Below are 19880 nucleotides of genomic sequence, written 5' to 3'. Positions count from 1 at the left end.
ATCCACTCACCCCCCATTCCAAGTCTCAGATTGCTCTGTTGTTGGTCCTTGCACAGTATAAATAACAAAATGCATTTATGCGGACAGAGGCTGCACAGGCCAATGCAGACAGCAATCATTGGTGTTACATACATACTATTGTAAAACTAGCTTTCCGTCACACCCAGTCCTTGTGTTCAGGCTTCAGGATGAAAATATTTAAAAATGTAGCTCCTACATTGTAGAATTTGCTACCAATGGATGTTAGGACAGAAAGAAATGATCATAGCTTTCGGAAAATTTATTTATTAATTAATTGTTATTTTATCTATTTATTATTACTTCTTAATTGTTAACATTATTATATATATATTTTCCTGTTATTTGGATTAACCATGTTCATTGTAAACCGCTAACTTGAAGCGATAGTTACTGTTCATTGTAAACCGGGGTGATATGTATATTATACAGGAACCTCCGGTATATAAATCCTTAAATAAATAAATAAATAAAAAAATAAAAGTTAAGAACTGACTTTTCTCTAGAAATATCTGATTGAATGTGGGTTTAAATGCATTTTATTTTTTACAGTAGAGTTTTATAATTTAATGTTTTGGGGGGAGAGATAGGCACTGGCTGTCCTATTATGTTGGTATTTTAAGAAACTGGAGTGTATAGCGTGGTATTTTTGTGTGTTGTGGAATGTGTAAGCAGCATGTGTGTTTTGCATTTTTTCTGATATGTTCCATGTTATTATACATTTCTGTTGTTGTAAACCACCTTAGATGACTTATGAGCCAGGGGAAAGGTCAATATGAAGTTTAAAAATAATAATATTAATAAATTATCTTGTGCACCTATAGGAGCCTTTCTATAACAGTTTAAACCGATTTTCACCCTAAGATTAGATTTCAAGCCCTCCCCGCCACTGTTGGAAGGCAGAGTGGACAGAGGCACTTCCTGGCAGGCTCCCCAGCCCTTGTGCAGACCCAGAAGAGCTGCAGAGCATGGGAGCCAGAGCAAGCACATGCGGGCATCCTGCCAAAGCAGCACAGAGTCCTTCTGCTTGGGGCTGAATGGGAACCCACAACCAGCACTGGCAATGGGGTGGGGGAGAAAGGAAGAATGCTGCTGAGCAAAGGGGGAGGGGCATAGATAGGCCAGCGTAATAAGCAGCACTAAGCCTAGTGTGGGTTTTTACTCGCGTTTCAGTGTGGGTTTTTCAGCACTAACATTACCCTGGTATGTAAATAGGGCTTTAGCGCTGAAAAAAAACCAAACCAAAAACCTGTGGCAAGCTTAGCATGGGTGCAAGCAAATTAATTAGCTGTTACCCTGCAATGCAAAGAGGCGCGCGCTAGCGGGGAAGCTGCCTTACGCGGCTCCTACCACGGAGGGAAATTGAATGCCTGCTAAAAGGCAGGTGTTAAACTCCCCCCCCCCCCCCCAGCCGGCCTGACAAGTACTCGCTCCATGCCCAGGTTACCGAAGCTCCTCCCCAAGGTCTGCCCTGCAGTCACAAAATGTGCTTTTTCAGTTTAGCAAGCTTTTCTTTTTTTTTTACACTCCTGGTCTATTTGCATGTCATTAGCTTACTGCATTCTATGGGGACCGAGGCTTTTAAAACCCGGGCTAAAATCTCTCTCTGATTTTAGTGTGGGTTTTATTACATCTGCCTGAAAGTGTCTACAGATCTGGCCGCCTAAATAAATTCCGATATTTACCCGAAAAATAATCTGCTTCTCCCCCCCCCACCCCCCACTGATTTTCTCCTGTTTTCGTACTTCTTGTTATAAAACACTAAAATTCCAGGAAAATTAAAAATAAAACAAAAATGAAGATCCCTAGGCATCTGTTTTACTTATACAAACTGGAATTGATCTAGCACTTGGTTGAATTCAAAGGTCATTTAGCTGCTGGGGAGCAGTTTTGCCATAAAAGGCAATAAAGAAATTGGGCGACAACTGGCGACATCTGAAGAGTGAAGCCTAAAAAAAAAAAAAAAAAAAAAGGGGGGCTTAAACACAAGCTTAAAAGAGTCGGGCAGATATCCCTCCTGGAAAGAAAAAATGAGTAATCTGGTAATGAAAGGGGTGATAGTATCTTTACCTGTCTTCCAAAAAAAAAAAAAAAAAAAGGCGTTACAGACATTTAATGGACTGAAGGAAGGATTAATAGAGCAGAAGTGACTTAAGGCTTAACTGCATCAAAGCTGGACCATTTTAGCACAGCAGCCCAAGAAGCAACACGAGGGAAGGCCAGGTGAGAGAGTCACCACACCATGAGGACGCTCAAGAGAAGGGAAAAGAAACGAGTGAAGCTGGAGAGGAAGAAATGCTGCTGTGGCTGATGGTAGGAGAGGGGGAAGCAACCAACGTTAAGCTGTAAGGGGTGGATGGTGGGGGCAGGAGATGAGAGGAGATGCTGGGAGAGGAGAGATTGTACCACCCCCTACCCCTCCCTATTGCAGGGGGGGCAGATGCAAGGGAAGGCAAGAGGCAGTACTCCCAGGGGCGTGGCAGTGTGGCCCAACTTCCCAGAAATCGAAAAAAAATATCCTCTGCCATGCCACTGGGAACCCTGCCTGTGTCTCTCTCCTCGCCTAGCAAACTCTCAAGCTGGACCCCCCCCCCCCCCTCTCTGGCCCTCTCGGTTGATTTGAAACGTCCTATGTTGCCCTTCTATTCCAGGGTGCCACGTGTTTAACAAAACAGATAAATAAGATGTACACGCTGCTTGTGAACTGCAGCAGCCTGTTTTGCTAAAGCATGACAGCAAAGCAAAGGCTGGGAAAACTCTTTAAAGCCGCAGGTCAACCCTGCCAATAGCGAAAGAAACGTCAGTGGCACTCTTCCGTGCAGGGGTCGTATCTGCGAGACTCGCGCTGGCATTTGATTGTACACCCCCTACAACGGACAGCGCTGCGTACAGCAGTACAAGCGCCAGGTAAACCGTGCCGCGGTGAAGGACATGCGGAGAAGCGGCAGCAGGGTGCGCTGTCACCTACAACAGCAGCTGGGACACAGCCTTTACTCGTGACTCTCTCTCTTATTTGGGGGGATTAAGAACATAAGGCAGACCCATAGGTCCATGAGCCCAGCATCTTTTCACTGACAGGAAATCGTCTTGGTCACTGGGAGGAATCCAGCAGATCCTCCTAGGGAAGTGTTTTCCCCAAATTGCTCACTCACAGAAGTATACAGTGGAGAGGTCCAAATCTTTTTTTTATTTATGGACTTGTCCTCCAGAAGCTTGCCCAGACTGTTTAAACTCTGCTATGCTACCAGCCTTGACCACATTCTCTGGCAATACATTTCACAGCCTCAACTGTTTAATGACTGAACAAAAAAAAAAAAAATACATTTTAAGATTTATATCTGCTCCTTAATTAGTTTCATGGAATGTCCGCCAGTCCTAGTATTGTTTGTAAAGTAAAAGAATAAATAAAAAGTTTCCTATAAACTTGTTCTACAGCAGTCACGATTTAGTAAACCTCTATCATATTTCCTTCTCAGTTATCTCTTCTCCAAACATTTTTTTTTTTTTAAGAAGGGACAAAATTACTATTTTGTTTGTAGGTTATGCTGAAAGTGGCACTGTCAGACGTTTCTGGACTGATGTTATAAAAATGAAAAGTATTAGTAGGTGAAGCCAAGCAGGATTTCGTTTTACTTCCGGGGAACATTTTTGCTACAGCAGGTACTCAGGCCAGAGGAAATGGTGGATATAAGAAGACATAATTAAGGGGGCATTATTGGTGCTCGAGACCACCCGGCATGCCTTAATATTTCTGGCTGTGTCCTAAGAATACTCCCTACTGTCACGGGACAGGACATACTGAGGCTGGTCTGGATGCATAAACATTTTGTAACATTTATTTCAACTAGTACTGGTTACACTATGCTTTAATAAAGAAATGTAACACCACAAAACAGCTATTTTTTTTTTTCAGTGTATACGTGGAAGATATGTTGCTGGAGGGGGAAATAGCAATAAAGTGTCGACACAGAGAACCAAAATTACATGAATGCAAGAGCACAAACAGGCAAAACATTCCAGTTTATGAATTTCTGGCCTGTACCTTTCACCTCCTTCTGTTTAGGCACACGATCGCTAACTGGATCATAGGTATTAAAAAGAAAGGCTTTGGGGAGCACCGAGCCTCTCCAGACTGACTGTCCATGCTCCTAGGACTGAGGGGAGAGATCTCCCTGGTGCTCCTCAGCAGACACAAAGTCACAGTCCTGGTCAGGAGGGAGGGGCTGTTAATCTATTTAAATTAACACACCTTACAAAACAAAGTTTACACTACTTAAATAGAAAGTTCTAACTAGCTGTAAATGGCTAATTTATGAACTAATTTCCACCTCAATTGCTCCTTCTTAACTTCTGCCAGGTTAGCGAAAACCCAGTTAAAAGAGGAATTTAAATTAAAGCTACTGGGAACTACCGACTTGGCAGCTACCAACCAAAATCATTAAGATCAACCTTTCAGTTCTCGTTTCTGAGAAAAGAAAGTTTCTGAAGCAAAGTGGCATCACAGAAGGAAAATCCAGTGTGAAGGAGCACAGGAGCCTCCCAACGAGGGGGGCAAAAACCCGCAACAGAATTCAGCGGCAGTCAAGACAGTCGCACAGGAACGCTTTACGGCCTTCTGGCTGAGATCAAGTGTAAGGTCTGAGCCATGAGCCAAAACTGAGAACTTGTACAGTAAAGGTCAAGGGTCAATGCTCTCCCACTCAACCCCGCTGAGAACAATTACAGATTGAAAATAAACCAAACCCAAAACAGAGCAAAGCACGTGAAACGGGGAAACTGGACACCCATCTGGGTCTCGCGGTAATTTGTTGCCAATAATTACATTGCCATGGCACCGATCCTTGGCGAGGGCTCACCTGGAGTACTGCGCTCAGCTCCGGAGGCCGTATCTCAAAAGGGGTAAAGATGGAAGTGGTCCAGAAAAAGGCAACCAAAATGGTGCAGGGTCTGCATTGGAGGGCCTAAATATGTATGTTCTACAGGAAGAGGAGGGACAGGGGGAGAATCTATTTCACACACCTGAAAGGAATTAAATGATGCACAGAAATCAAACCTTTTCCAATGGAAAGGAAGCTGCAGAACTGGGGGGGGGGGGGGGGTCATGATATCAAACTCCAAGGAGGTAGACTCTGCAGCAACATGGGGGATGATGGATGCAAAGAATCCCCTCCCAGAAGAAGTGGTGAAAAGAGTAATGGAATTCGAAACGGCATGGGACAAACACAGAGAATCCCTAGTGGCTAGAGGATGGAAATGAAGAAACGGGCTAACAATTTTGGGTGTAATATTTCTGTCTGGCAGTGGCCTGCATGGAGCAACAGGCACCACCCTTGACAGAAGAGATGGTGGGGGAGTAACATGCACGCAGTAGCTGTTACTACCCAAAGCAACTTGCTGGGCAGACCGGATGGACCATTTGGGTCCATATCTGCCTTCGTTTACTATATTCTGCATTTCCACATTAGTGTTTACAGCAGGGGCTCTTAACCTTTCAGAGAATGGGGACCCCTTTTTCAGCCTCAAAGCCTTTATCTGTGGAAGTGGGCTTTTGAAAATTGCTACAATAGTATGTTATAGTCCTTTGAAATTCACCTGAAACTTTTAAAAATAGAACATAAGCAAGCTCTGCACCAAGTCCAGTCCTTGGAATGCCTAAAACGTGTGCCAAAATCGGGCTATGTGAGTACTTTTACTCGCACTGAGCCCTAGGCAATTTTATAAATGTTATTTATGCACAGAAAGTCATGTTTTTAGTTTCTTAAATGGCTTAAATGTCTATAATAATCCAATAAAGAACTACAGTATGTTTTGCTGTTTAATTAAAATGTAAGGTGCTTTTCTTAGCAGCCTGACATGAAAGTAGCAAAACTAACTTTTGTTCTGTGAAATCTTTCTTGCACCATTTGTGTGCTTTACAAAATACCATACGAGTTGTGGAAATGCAGTGCAAGGGCTCAGCCAACATATATAAAGCTAAGTAAGCAAAATACTAGGCAGCAGCCTGATCTCATTCAACAATACTGGAATTTCAAGGCAACTCGTCCCATAGGGGCAGACAAAACCAATGACCAAATCACAAATAAATGTATAAATATAAAACAAATTTCCTTTTCTTCCTGCTAGACCAGTCTAGGCCAATGGGATCTCTCATTCCACAGCTGCCAGAGACTGTGGAGATTTTTACTATTTTCTCTAATTTTCTAAAGAACCTAGTGATTCTCTCCACAATTTTAAAAACAGATAAAAATGAACCTTTTGCAGTACAAATCTACCAAGTTTAATTGACATTTAATAATCACACAGGAAAAATATTACATGAAAGCAAACCACACCTTTTCAGCAGGGCACAGTGAAATCTGCCAAACCTGTCAGCCACACTTATCAGTGAGAGCGAGAACATTCAAGCAGACTTTCTCAGTAGAAACAGATAGGATCGGGAGGATTGGGGGAATGGGAACTCAGCGAGGAAGCATTCCAACAAATACTGGACAGTTGGGGCACCCCCATCATAGACCTGATGGCAACCAGGGCAAATGCCAAAGACAGGCGATTCTTCAGCAGGTAAACTGAAAAAGGATCCAAACCCTGGCCACTGGACGCCCTCATGTAGGTGTTCTCCCCTGCCAACTCATAAGCAGGACCATAAAGAGGACAGGTGATCTTGGTCGCCCCCAATTGGCTGAGGTGACTGATATGCTGCCCTGGTAAGGCTCTTGGCCGGCCCTCCCCTGCCTCTTCCCAGAAAGCTCAGCATCCCGCAACATGATGAAAGACCTCCAAGCTTACTTACGGGCTTGGCCCTTGAAAGGGAGCACATACACGGAAGGGGTTATTGTTCCTTAGTTATATCAATTATATGCTGAGAGTCCATAAAGCCTCAACTTCCTCAGCCTATATACAGAACTGGTACATGTTTGAATGTTTTTGTCGCGATTCAAAAATATCCCCTTGGAAGGCAGATATTGTGAGTGTCCTAAATTTCTTGCAAATGTAGCTGGATTAATCCTTAACTCCCTGAAGGTACAAGTGGTAGCCATCTCCCATTACAGGGTTTCAATTAAAAAAGTGGCAGATAGCAGCACATCCAGAGCCTGTTACCCTATGGCTAGTACCGTCCTTTTTGCTTAAGGTCATTTCACCCTTTAATTTGAACCAATCTATCTTCAAAAGGTAGAAAGAGGCAGATGGGTGCTAGGAGGCTTCCTATTGAGATACCTTAAGGTCACTAACCAGTTTCACAAAATGAGTAAATTGTACATCCTGTTTGGAAGGCCTAGGAAGGGAGAGGTGGCTTCCTTTAGGAGGAACCCAACAAAAATCTGAAAGTACCATTTGTGTTATGCAGCCAAAAATTGCTCATAATCTTTATTTGTTTTATTAGGGGGGGGGGGGAAAGTCATTACAAGAAGTACAAAGCAAAGACAAACAATGCTGAGTGCCCAAAATTAAGTGACTCAAAAATAAGCCAAGTCCAACTGTAAGCAACACATCAAATAGGTTCAACCCCAAAGTAAACAAAGAAATCTTAATGTAAACAGGTAAAAACAAAATGAGAACATGTGGCCAGTTAAGTCCCAAAGCCACAAATTCCAAGAAGAAAGGCAAATATCTAGCATATAAATGCATTGTAAGAGATAAAGAAACAAAACCATTCAACAAGACACTATAAGACCCTCAAAGATTTGCGCCTCCCCTCCTTATCCAACATATCCAAAAAATGGGTTCCAAATGTTTAAAGCATCCAAATAAGTCTTACGTTCTGTTAAGTATAAATATGCCATAGATTATGAGGATCTGCTTGCTATTCAGCCTTCCTACTACCAGTGGTGCCCATGGAGCTACTCCTGCTCCAACCATAGTCTTCTCAATGGGTTCCATGACTCAGCAGGTTTTGGCCTATTTAACCCTTTTCTACCTTGTATTGCTCTGTAGCCTTCTCAGGCCTTCTGCCTAGCTCTGTGGCCTCCAGGTCTCCTAGTATGTCCTTGTCTGGCCTTTGGGCCTTCTGGTTAGTGACCTATGGGACTTCTGATCTGCTGCCTTTGGGCCTCTGTATTCCTTGTGTTCCCTGTTCTGTCTTGTCCTATATCCTTAACGATAGTGTCCAGTCCCGTCCCTTGTACCCAGCCCTTGCGTTAGCCTCCAGCCCTGCACTACCCTCATATACAGTCCTAGTCTCCAGCCACAGCCTAAGCCCTGCTGGCCGCCAGCATCCAAAGGCTCAACCTGTGGGGGAGCTGGCTGGTACAGGCAGAAGATTCTCTCTGCCCTGAAGTCCTGGGCTGCCCCCATGGTGGTCCCCAGCTCTAGCCAGACCCTCAGTTCTGACACAAATTTCAGAACCACAATAATGAGGGTTTAGAAGATCTGCACTGTAAAGCAATGAGGCATCTAGCAAAAGGGATGACATTTTAAATAGCCTCTCCAGCATGAAATACCATACAGATAGGAAGGTTTTAAACCTTCCTGAATACATACACAAATCAAGCCCCCTTTATTCATCCTAAGATCATATCCCACTCTGCTTATCTTAAAACTAAGATCCCTTTCCAAGTACTCACAATTGTATTCAGTAAGTAGGATTCCCCATTTAAAATATTATAAATAATAGCTATTAAATTTTTATTACCAAAAGCATACATCATTAACTTTTTAAATTCTACGTTCTCTACCACAAGACTTTTGGAATAGCTCCAAAAGAGCCCAACCCTTAAGTTGCAAATATTATTAAATGAAATTTCTCCTGAGATCCTCCAGCAATATAAAGGAATTACCATTAAAAAAAAAAAAAAAAATTGGTCCACCCTTTCAAAGTCACCAGCATGCCACAATGGAAAGTCTGCCCTAGTAAAGTGGCTAGGGAAATCCAGGTTATTCCACAGCGGAGAGAAGGAAAAGATGAGAGCTTCATCAAACCCGAGATCTTATACCACACTAACAAGACCAAGGAAATGAAGGGATGAGAGTCAAGGAAGAGGTGGTCAAAAAACGAATGGCAAGTTGTCCTTAGCTAACTCTTTCCACAGAGATCCAGCATTTATCTGGAAATGTATTCATCTAGAACGGCAGGATCTCCCAATATTAGATCGTAAAATCAGGAAGTTCCACTATGCCCTTACCCTTAAGGTCAGCCAGTATTTTGAACCACACATTAAGCCTCCTGCCCCACCAAATAAAGTCAGAAAATTTTTGGAGTCTCTTGCTGGGAGGAATCTGGATAGGTAGCATTCTCGAACAAGAACGGAGACCAAGGAAGTACATTCATTTTAATAGTAGCAATTCTATCAAATCATGAAATTTGTAGAGGAGCCCATAACGTTAAGTCAGTCCTCACCTTCCTCAAAGGCAAGTAATTGAACTGAAGTAAGTTGGACAAGTTGTTTTGACTTGATATATGGATTTACACACAGATTTTACTGAAACCTTTGCTCCACTTAAAGGGATTCAATTATTCCAGATCATCTTTAGGGTCAGCCCAAATTTCAAGAATTTATGTCTTGGTTTCATTTACTTTAATACATTCAGTAGGGTCTCTGGTTATAAATCACTTCTAGCACAACCTTCAAAGTTTTAACATGATTCATAAGAACATAAGATATGCCATATTGGGTCAAACCAAGGGACCAAACACAGTATCCTGTCTCCAAAAATGGCCAGTCCAGATAACAAGCACCTGGCAAGTACCCAAAAATTAAATATATCTCATGTTACTAATGCTAGCAACAAGCAAGGACTATTCCCTATTAATAGCAGTTTATGGACTTCTCCAGGAACTTATCCAAATCATTTTTAAACCCAGCAGCACTAGCTTCCTTAACCACATTTTATGGCAATGAATTCCAGAGCTTAATTGTGTGTTGAGTGAAAAATAATTTTCACAGATTTGTTTTAAATGTGCTACTTGCTAACTTCATGGAGTATCCCTAGTCCTTGTATTATCCGAAGAAGTAAATAACTGTTTCACATTTACCCGTTCAAGTCCTTACATGATTTTGTAGACATCTATCATACCCCCCTTAGCTGTCTCTTCTCCAAGCTTAACAACCGTAACCTCTTTAGCCTTTTCTCATAGAGGAGCCGTTCCATGCCCTTTATTATATAAACTGCGCAATACGATCATTACCATCAGCCCCCAACATATCCATGAAAACCCAACATGCTGCTGATCAATGCAGCAAAAGGTTCTACAGCTAGGGACAAGAGGGGCAACCCTGTCTAGTACCTCTAAAAAGAGGGAAATTCTGGGAAAGCATACAATTCAGTTTGAACCGAGCCATAGGATTTTGTATGAAGGCCCTTGACCCACTTGAGAAAATTCCTCCCAAAATCGAACTCAAGATGCATACAAATAAGGCCACTGAACGCTTTCTCTGAATCTAAGGAAACCAATAGGGGCTCCTCTCCCTTATTCTCCTCACATGGTACATCAAATTCAAGGTCTTTTAAACATTATCTGTTCCTTGCCTCCCTTTTATAAAAAATATTTGATCTCTATCAACCAATACTGGGAGCATCTACTTGAGTCTAATTGTCAGAATCTTAACTAAAAGCTTGTTGTCATAGGTTAGAAGTGAGATTGGTTTGTAGGTACTGCATTCCACTGGGTCCTTATCTGCCTTATATAATCACAGAAATATCAGCCAAAAGAGATGACGGCACCAAAGGCTCCCCCTATAGAACTCTATTGTACAGTGCTGCCAACCTAGGAGCATGAGAATACGAAAAAGTCTTATAAAATAAAAATAAGAAACCATCTTTATCTGGGCTCTTACCCACCTTACAAATTTTCTTGACCTCCTGAACAGCAATTAAGGCTCCAGATTACCAACCCTCTCGGCTGACAACTTAGGAAGAGAAACTGACCAAGAAAGAATTCGCCCTAAACGAATCTCATTTTTCTGACTTCACAGGAAAGTGATCTGATCTCCTTGATCAGGTTAAAGCAAGTTGTGCTCTTCAATGTGTGAGCCAATTTTATCTGCCTTATTTCCCTGATCACAGAACATCTGTTTAACTCAGAGAGAGTTTTACCAACTTTCTGCACAACAGATTTCAAAATAGCTTTTACTTAAAACCACTTTGCGCAGAACAAAGGAATGGTACTTCTGATTCACAGCCCAAGCCCTCTAATTACGACCTAGCCTTTTCTTCGAGAAGCTGAAATGAGCGCTTTCTAGCACTATTCAAAGCTATTAACTTCCCTCTGGATAGTAGCCTTAGCCGCCTCCCACAAGTAATTCCAGAAACCTCCTCAATGGCATCCAAGAGGGAAGAACACCCGTCCTCATCCTTCAGACAAATCATCCAACTTCCATCTTCCTGAAGAGCGATCCCCAATATCTAGAAAGCATTGCAAAATAACTGGGGCCTGACTGGACCACTACCACCACTCATTTCAGTAGGACCAAGCATCCTTTATCAATAAAAAGGAATTCAATTTACGTATACAAATTATGAAGGGTAGAATAAAAGGAATAATTACTTTCATTGAGATAAAAGTATTTGCAGGAATCCAAACCACGCTCTGCTAGCAGTCACTCAGAGCTCATTAGAAACTGGACCAGTGTTATCTAACCCAGGAGAAAAATTTAAGTTTCCCCCCCAATAAACATTCTCTCCTCTGAAAAAGCAAAGAGCTCAGCAAAACAAAAAGATCTGATCAACATTTAGAGAGTAAACGGAGGCCAGCTTTAAAGAGCACTCTGCCACCCTACATTTAACAAAAATGTAACGCCCTCTCAGATCCTTCCACACTTTACTTACTACAAAAGGAAAGTGCCTGGCAAAACGCAGAGCCACCTCCTTGGCCGCACATTTTACTTTCTGTATTTCGGGTGACTAATAGGCTCATCAACATGCGTTTGCATGTGATGAGCGCTATTAGTTTCGGGGGGGGCGCGTTTGACCGCACGTTCTCCACGCGCTATTACCCCTTTCAGTAAAAGGGGTAATAGCGCGTCAAAAACGCACGGCCAAACGGGGGCTAAATGGTGCGCTCAGCTGAGCGCACCGTTCTGTATTGGCCTGAATGTTAAGAAGGGGGGAATAAGAGTGATGCTTGAAAGGCCACCTAATTGATTTCCTGCAAAATATTGACTGTCCTACCAGAGGAGCGGTGTTCCAGGCCTCGATGGGGGATCTTGCTGGCCACGCCCCGAGTGTGACATCATTCACTGGAGATGCCCCGAGGCCCTTTAAAAATTGGGCTAGAAGCGGCGTGGGGCCGCCACCAGCGCGGCTTTCCTAGAACTTTGTTTGAACTTTGATGTTTAATGTTTTTGTTTCTCTATAATCCTTCTTTGCCTCCATATCAGGACCTAGCACAAATACCTATAAAGCGATGGTGGTGCACCCGATTGAGCCCTTTTCCTTTAAGGTGATGCCTCACTCAGTGAGAAAAAGGAGAGCGAGGGAAAAGGAATCCCTTCCAAATCTCGTATTAGGCCCAATGGATGCACAAGTTGAGCGGAGGGAAAAAATACCGGGAGTAAGTTTGTTAGCAGATGTTAGGGAAGAAGTTTCACCCGACATCTCCTCTGAACTATTAACATCTGTCCCCGATATTTCGGGTTCCACTAATTAATCCAGCTGAGGATAGGTTGTTGGAGCGATTGCGTACACAGGAGGGAGGTAGCTCGCTAGAAAGTGGTGAGGAAGGTGTTGTAAGGAAAACAGATGCTCCTACTGAACAAAAGAGAATTGGTGAAGATGCCGATAATGCCGTTTTGACATCAATTGGTGAGGAACTGGGGAAGGTTAAAAACAAAAACTGATTTGATTAAACCTAAGGAAATTTCATCAGACTCAATATGGGACGCCTTACAGGCAATTAATACCAATATGTTTAATCAAATGGTTCCATTACATGACTTTATTGGGAGGCATGATACTAGAATAGATAAAATTGAAAAAGATGTAAAGCAAACTCAGAAATCTATCCAGAAGATTGAAATAAAAGAAAAATCAGATACTTATACTTCCTTAATTAAGGAAAATCAATTATTAACATCTAATTAGAACAACTGGAGAACCAGTCAAGGGCAAAAAATCTAAGATTTATTAGTTTTCTTGGAGACCAGTTTACAGCTCCTAAAGATATGTTAAGGAAGTATATGCTGGATATTCTGAAAATTCCAGAACAAGCTATACCTATTACATCTAGGGTATTTTATATTCCTCACTATAAAAGGGGAGATGTAGTAAATCAGAATGAGGCACAGAAATTAGTCCCAACTGAACCATCATTGTTAAATTTAACAGAAATAATAGAAACATCCCAGGAAAAAATGATTACTCTTGCTACTCTTATAGTAGCATTTCTCCTAGAATCAGATAAGCAATTTGTTTTAAGAATGTTTTTCAGAAATAGATCTGCCACTTTTTTTTAATTTGAAAGTAAGCGCTTTCCCGGATTTTTCCAGGATAACAAAAGAGAAGGAAAGTATTTTTGTCTTTAAAAGCTAGAGAGGTAGAAATTGTTGCAATGTTTCTTCTTAAATTCCCATGCGAGTGCATTGTGAAATGGCAAGGTTTAACACATTTTATATTCTCCAGATCAATTACTTGTTTTATCAAACAAGAAAAGATTGCCACCTAGTACTTCGCCAATTGAGACTGAGCAGCAAAGTTAAGGTATTAGGTCCTGAAAAGAATAAATTCTCTCTCTGAAGTAGGTAATTTTCCTATAATTAGTTTTACATACGTTTTCCTACAGACAAGAAATAGGTTCTGAGTGAGGACTAGTAATGAGAGATTTATACCAATATTGGAGTTATTACTTGCTATTACGAAGTGTTCTTATAAAATGTAGTAAGAAACTGTTAGTAACTAATGATGATGTGACAGCAAGTGTAAAGTATGGATAAATTATATTGATGAAGTGTAATTAAATCTCTATATGTATTTCAATTCAAGATATTAATGCTTGTAAAATTATGTGAAAATGAATACAAAAAATAAAATAAAAAAATAAATGTGCGGCCAAGCTGCACATTTTACTCTCAGAAATTAGCACCTGCCTTTGGCAAGCATTAATTTCAGACAGCACCAGACAAGTGTACAGAAAAGCAGAACACACTGCTTTTCTGTACACCCTCCGACTTAATATCATAGCGATATTAAGTCAGAGGCCCCCCCCAAAAAAAAGAAAAAAATCTGCCTGCGGCCCACAGGTTGGAAAATGGACGCTCAATTTTGCCGGCGTCCGTTTTCCGAACCCGTGGCTGTCAGCGGGTTCGACAACCAAAGCCAGTAAAATTAAGCGTCTGTCATCAGAGCTGCTGACAGCCACCGCTTCTGCTAATGAGGCACTAGGGACGCGCTAGTGTCCCTAGCGCCTCCTTATTAGTGCGGGCCCTAATTTAAATAAAGAATTGTGTGCCCAGGAGAGGTGAAAGGGCGCGTGTCGGGAGAGCAGGCGCTTGCCTCAGAGCGCCAGCTCTCCCGTAGAGTTTACTGAATCGACCTGATTAGAAGCAAAGAGATAAGAGGCAAAATTCCCTGTCTTTTGCATTTCTTGAACAAAATAAACCAGAGCTTTTTTCCTACCAGCTTCCCTAAAAAGCAAAGTCCTTTTAGCAGGGGAATAGAGACCCTTCACATTTAACGAGCAGCAGGAAAAGAAAAAGCAGTAAGAACAGTCTCATCGTCTGGGACAGATTTACCCATCAAAACAAACATAAGAAAGTTGTACAGGAGGGCACATTACAAATACTGAGAAAATAAAACAAGGAAAACACCACCACAATTAATACCACCCACCAACCCCTAGATCCCAGGATAGCAGAACTAGTGCCAGGAACCAGCCTGATATCCAAGGATGAGAAGGAAGAAAAACCCTTCCAAAACTTAAACATTCAACGAGAAGGAATTTACTTATGAGTTGCTATCCCCAGCACTATATCCCATCCATTAGCCCAAATTATAAATAGATCTCTCTCACAGGGTCAAGTCCCATTGGCATTAAAGCAAGCAGTGATCAAACCCATTCTCAAGAAACCAACCTTAAACCCAAATGAACCTACAAACTACTGCCCAGTCTCCAACCTACCATTCATATCAAACGTTATGGAAAAAATAGTTAACATCCAGCTTACAGAATACCTAGAAAACAACAATATCCTATCCAACTCACAATATGGTTTCCGTAAATTCTTCAACACTGAATCCCTCCTATTATCACTATCCGACCACTTAATCAAAGGACTAGATAAAGGCCACTCATTCATACTTGCACTTTTAGACATATCAGCGACCTTTGACACCATAAATCATAATGTGCTATTCGATCGGCTAACCAAAATCAGTATCACAGGAACCCCCCTCTGCTGGTTCACCTCTTACCTAAAAAACAAAACACAAAGTAAGAATAGGCAACCAAGAATCAAAGCATTCAATCTACAACAAGGAGTCCCCCCAGGCTCCTCGCTCTCCTCAACCCTTTTCAACATTTACCTCCTGCCCCTCTGCAACTTCCTCTCAGATCTTGGACTCAAACACTACATATACGCAGATGATGTACAAATCGTCATCCCAATCACAGACTCACTACCTAAAGCCATTAAAACATGGGAAACTTCACTTGCAGCCATCGGTAATTTCCTCTCTAGTCTCAACCTTGCACTCAATACTGCAAAAACAGAAACCTTAATAATAACTCATTCACACAACCATCGCATCTCTAATCAACTCAACACTCCCCATAACTCAATTCTTACATCTCAACCTCCTCCAAACGCAATCATTACATCTCAACACGCAAGAAATCTAGGAGTCATCATAGACTATCAACTCAACCACAAAAAATTCATTAAGAACTCCCTCAAGGAATGCTACTTCAAGCTGCAAACACTCAAAAAACTGAAACCACTCTTACATTTTAACGATTTCCGGACAATACTCCAGTCCACAATATTCACAAAAATAGACTACTGTAACTCGCTACTCCTTGGCCTTCCAAAAAAAACACCATCTCACCCCTCCAATTGCTGCAGAACGCAGTTGCATGCATCCTCACCACCACGCACAAGAACGAACACATAACCCCAATCCTCAAAGAACTACATTGGTTATCTATTCAACAGCGCATACACTACAAAACTCTCACAATAATACACAAATCCTTACACAACCCAGATATGAAGTGGCCACATAGCACCTTCTCCTTCCGCAGTGCAAACAGTCCTATTCGATCACGCTATCTAGCAACTTTAAACATTCCCACACCCAGATTCACTCATTACAATGCCACCAGGGAGCGCCCCCTATCCATTGCCGGCCCCACACTCTGGAATTCCATGCCCACTGACATTCGCCAAGAACACTGCCTACACAAATTTAAAAACAAAAAACAAAAAACTCGGCTCTTCACCCAAGCATACTCATAATCTCAATTCCACTTTGCAGCCTACAACAATACATCATATACCACCCCTACTCCCTGCCCTCACAATAACATTCGCCCCCCCCCCCCCCCCCCCGCCACAAAGTAGCTCCCATCAAGGAGAATACTAAACTTCACCTTCCCATAGATTAATCTACTAAAACAGTCCAGTCCATACGCACAAATTTTATTATTTTAGATTAAATTAAATATCTATATACATGTCATTACAATGCAAACTCCTTTTGATCACTTTATTAAAGGAATTCTGCACTTAAATAAATATAATCTGCTTAGCTGGTTCTACTAAACTGGTCCTGTTAAACTGTCAGTATAGTATGCTATAAAAAGTGTTATATTGGTTACACTGTAAAGCACTGTTGCTATGTTGCCTGTAAACCGATTTGATGTCCAACAACGAAGGTCGGTATAGAAAAACCTTAAATAAAGAAAGGAGAGCAAAGGAATTAACCCAAATATAAACTGCAGAAAAAGAAAAACCCTAGAATTTACTCCTGCTCCCTGGAAAAACCTATATAAATCAAATTATTCCAGAAGTGCATACCACTTTATGGAGATCAAAGCACCCAAATACCAAAATATAAAAGTGGCGGGTGAAAAAAAAAAAGAAAAAACAAACAAAAAAAAAAAAAAGAGGTGGCAGAGATGGGAAATAAGAGTCTACATAATCCTTCTTTCATGCATACATAAACCTACAGATGTGCACTCATCCATAAAGAGTGATATAACAATTAACAGCTTACAGCAGATAGAAAACAAGCAGAGAGACGCGCCAATAAAACAGCAAGTGTCAGAATCCAGATATGCTGAAATGATTTTGTTCTCTTATAACTATTAACAGACAGATATGAGCTAGTCCAGTTCTCCGTTCGATTGTTCCGAAGAGGAGAACCTCAGTTTCTTCCTCTGATATGTTGAGGACCCTTAATTCTGGGGGAAGCTTTCAACCAATTACATTTTGCCAGGGTAGAGGGCCCTTTTTTGGGTTTTGACCTTCCCATCAGGCGATTCAAAATCTCCGATATTTTCTACTGTCCAGGTGAACTGCAATATGAAAAAAGAGCCCCACTGATAAAATATTCCTTTGTCTCTTAACACAGAAGCGAGGGGCTGAAAATTCTCTCTTCTTTTTAAAGTGCACTGGGACAGGTCTTGAAAGTTTGACTAATCAGTACCCCGGTGTGATAACAGAGGGCTGGCTTATCCTCAAAGTAGTGCATGCATGCCACAATGACATTCGGAAGTCTGTGTTCACCAGAAAGGAGCTTACCAACCCTGTGGGCTGTATCAGTTCTAATCAAGCGCTCCCCCAAACCCAGTATTCAGGTGTTATTGAGCAACTTAGCAGTACCTTTGTTTCCGCCCAACTTTGGGACTCTGGAGGACCCTCATGTTGTTCTGCTGGCGACGATGTTCCAGGTCATCCTGGTGCCCATTTCCATGGTCACTTTTTCCAAACCCTTACACATCTACAAAAATCTGTTGTAAAGTCAATCTGCTTTCCAATATGGATCTCATTTGGAGAAACCCTCTCCTTTAGGCCTATGATTTTAAGATCACTGATGGCATTACTCACATCAACTTAATTTACCTGACGAGATCAGAGAGAACAGATTCCACCACTGTGATGTCAGCACTCTGAGAAAAACTGGATGGTGTCTTAACCACAGGCCCTTCAGCGAGTTATTGTGGCTCGATGTGCTGCTGGTCATTCTATTGACTTTCATAAGTGTTATAGTGTATGAGGGCTTCTGTTCCATACCTGCAGCCACAAATAAAAGATATCCAAAAGAGGTGCCAGAAGACCAGGGAAGACAGCTAGGCCAAGAGTAAAAAGAGACCACAGTCCAAAAAAAATAAGATTCACCACCTAATTCATTATAGCTTAAACCACTGCACAGGTCAAGAAAAATTGCAATTAAAAAAAAGATTTAGAGAATATATGGAGCGTTTATGCAGAGAGAAACTTCAAGCTAGAAAAAGATGAGTTTTGCACCACGATATAGTTAAGAGCACAAACTCATGATGGGACAGAGTCTCTGCCCACTCTTTACCTCCCAAAACTGCAGACAACGCAGCAGATAGTTTGGGGCCTCCTCCATGGCTCTCACTTTGCAATGCAACCTGCTGAATGAAGGTATCCCATTTACCTTTTAATCAAGCTGGATACTGCTCTGCTGTCTCTTTGCTGCGGGCAACTTGCGCTCTGGAGGATGGGTGGCAGCCAGCTCGGCCTTCCCCAAGTTGTAAGGCTGCCAACCCACTTCCTGCCTCCAGGCCTCTGAAGGTCAAGCTGCCCAATCTAAGCTCCCCACAGCAAAGAGAGAGACATCCAGGATGATTAAAAGGTAAATGGGATACCTTCATCCAGCGGGATTGCATCAGAAAACAAAAACTGGGAAATAGAAAAATGCTCTATGAAGCAGGAAAAAAAAAAAGCAGTGAACAAAAAGCTTCAAATGGCATACTACAAAAACAAATGGAAGAGTTTTAAATAAAGAGAACCAGAATGCAATGAAAAATAAAAACAGATCCTCCGAGTTTACCAAAATACAGGATGAAGAATATATCAAGTGCATCAATGTACTGGATGAATTGAATAGATTAATATATAGATCAATGGCTGGAAGTTTTGGAACTGAAATGCTGATCTAAGTTTTGCTACTGAATTCATCAAAATATGTTGACCTGATGAAGGGTATGTAACACCTTAAAACTAGTCAACACATATATTCAGCAAGTCTAACACAGTATCACATTTTTTGTGGACCTTTTAGTTCCACACATCTAATACACAAAGTGCTCTGATGCAAGATAAACCTCAATTTAAGAAGGCCAATATGAATATCTACAGTACATTAAAACCAAAATCCTCATGCTGGAACAGGTTTGTAAAGAGAATGATTTATTTTCATATGTGCACATCAGCAGTTCAACTTGAACACCGTGAAATCAAAACAAGGCCTTCTCCCTGGAGTTATCAGCTGACACACACAACACAACACTTTGCTGGGGTATTTTCTCACAATTACCCAGTTATACACCTAGTCCAACATTTAATGACGGTGTGTCATCTGCTGCCTGCTGCCCTTTTTCTGTATTACATTTGAGACTTTTGATAATCTCATCGTGTACTAGCTATTGTACTGCATTTTGTTCAATGGCCTATTGTTTTGCTGACTTTCCATAAGGAGTGTGTTTCTAGCAACTGGTTTGCCTTTTGTGAAATACATTATTGTATGAATGTTGCAGCTTGGCAGAGTTTACAGAAGTCTGCAATCAACACAGCTCCATTGTCCTCTGAATCTCAACATGAAGAATATAATCCTGTATTCAGAACTTGTACTTCATAAAAAAAAAAGTACAAAAAAAAAAACACGCAGTATGTTCAGCTGCCAGCGGGGAAAAAAACACCACAAGTTACAAATAATGCCTTGCTTACTATTTTGCGTTTTCATAG

The 19880-nt window shown here is 41.5% G+C and overlaps 1 protein-coding gene across 2 annotated transcripts in view; it reads right to left on the bottom strand.

The window, feature by feature from the left end:
* The window catches only part of FOXN2 (forkhead box N2), a 101563-nt gene that overhangs the window by 51996 nt on the left and 29687 nt on the right, over positions 1-19880 (bottom strand). Inside the window, exon 1 of one of the 2 annotated variants that reach the window (XM_029593390.1) lies at positions 18012-18318. The exons of the other annotated variant lie outside the window; for it this stretch is intronic. The gene's annotated coding sequence lies outside the window, so the exon portion shown is untranslated. Of the gene's footprint in view, positions 1-18011; positions 18319-19880 lie in introns of those variants that run through there. 2 annotated transcript variants of the gene reach the window in all.

This window comes from Rhinatrema bivittatum, chromosome 3 (genome assembly GCF_901001135.1).
Source record: "Rhinatrema bivittatum chromosome 3, aRhiBiv1.1, whole genome shotgun sequence".
Lineage (NCBI taxonomy): Eukaryota > Metazoa > Chordata > Amphibia > Gymnophiona > Rhinatrematidae > Rhinatrema > Rhinatrema bivittatum.
The sequence above is the reverse complement of the archived record's forward strand: the minus strand, read 5'-3'. Positions and strand labels throughout refer to the sequence as shown.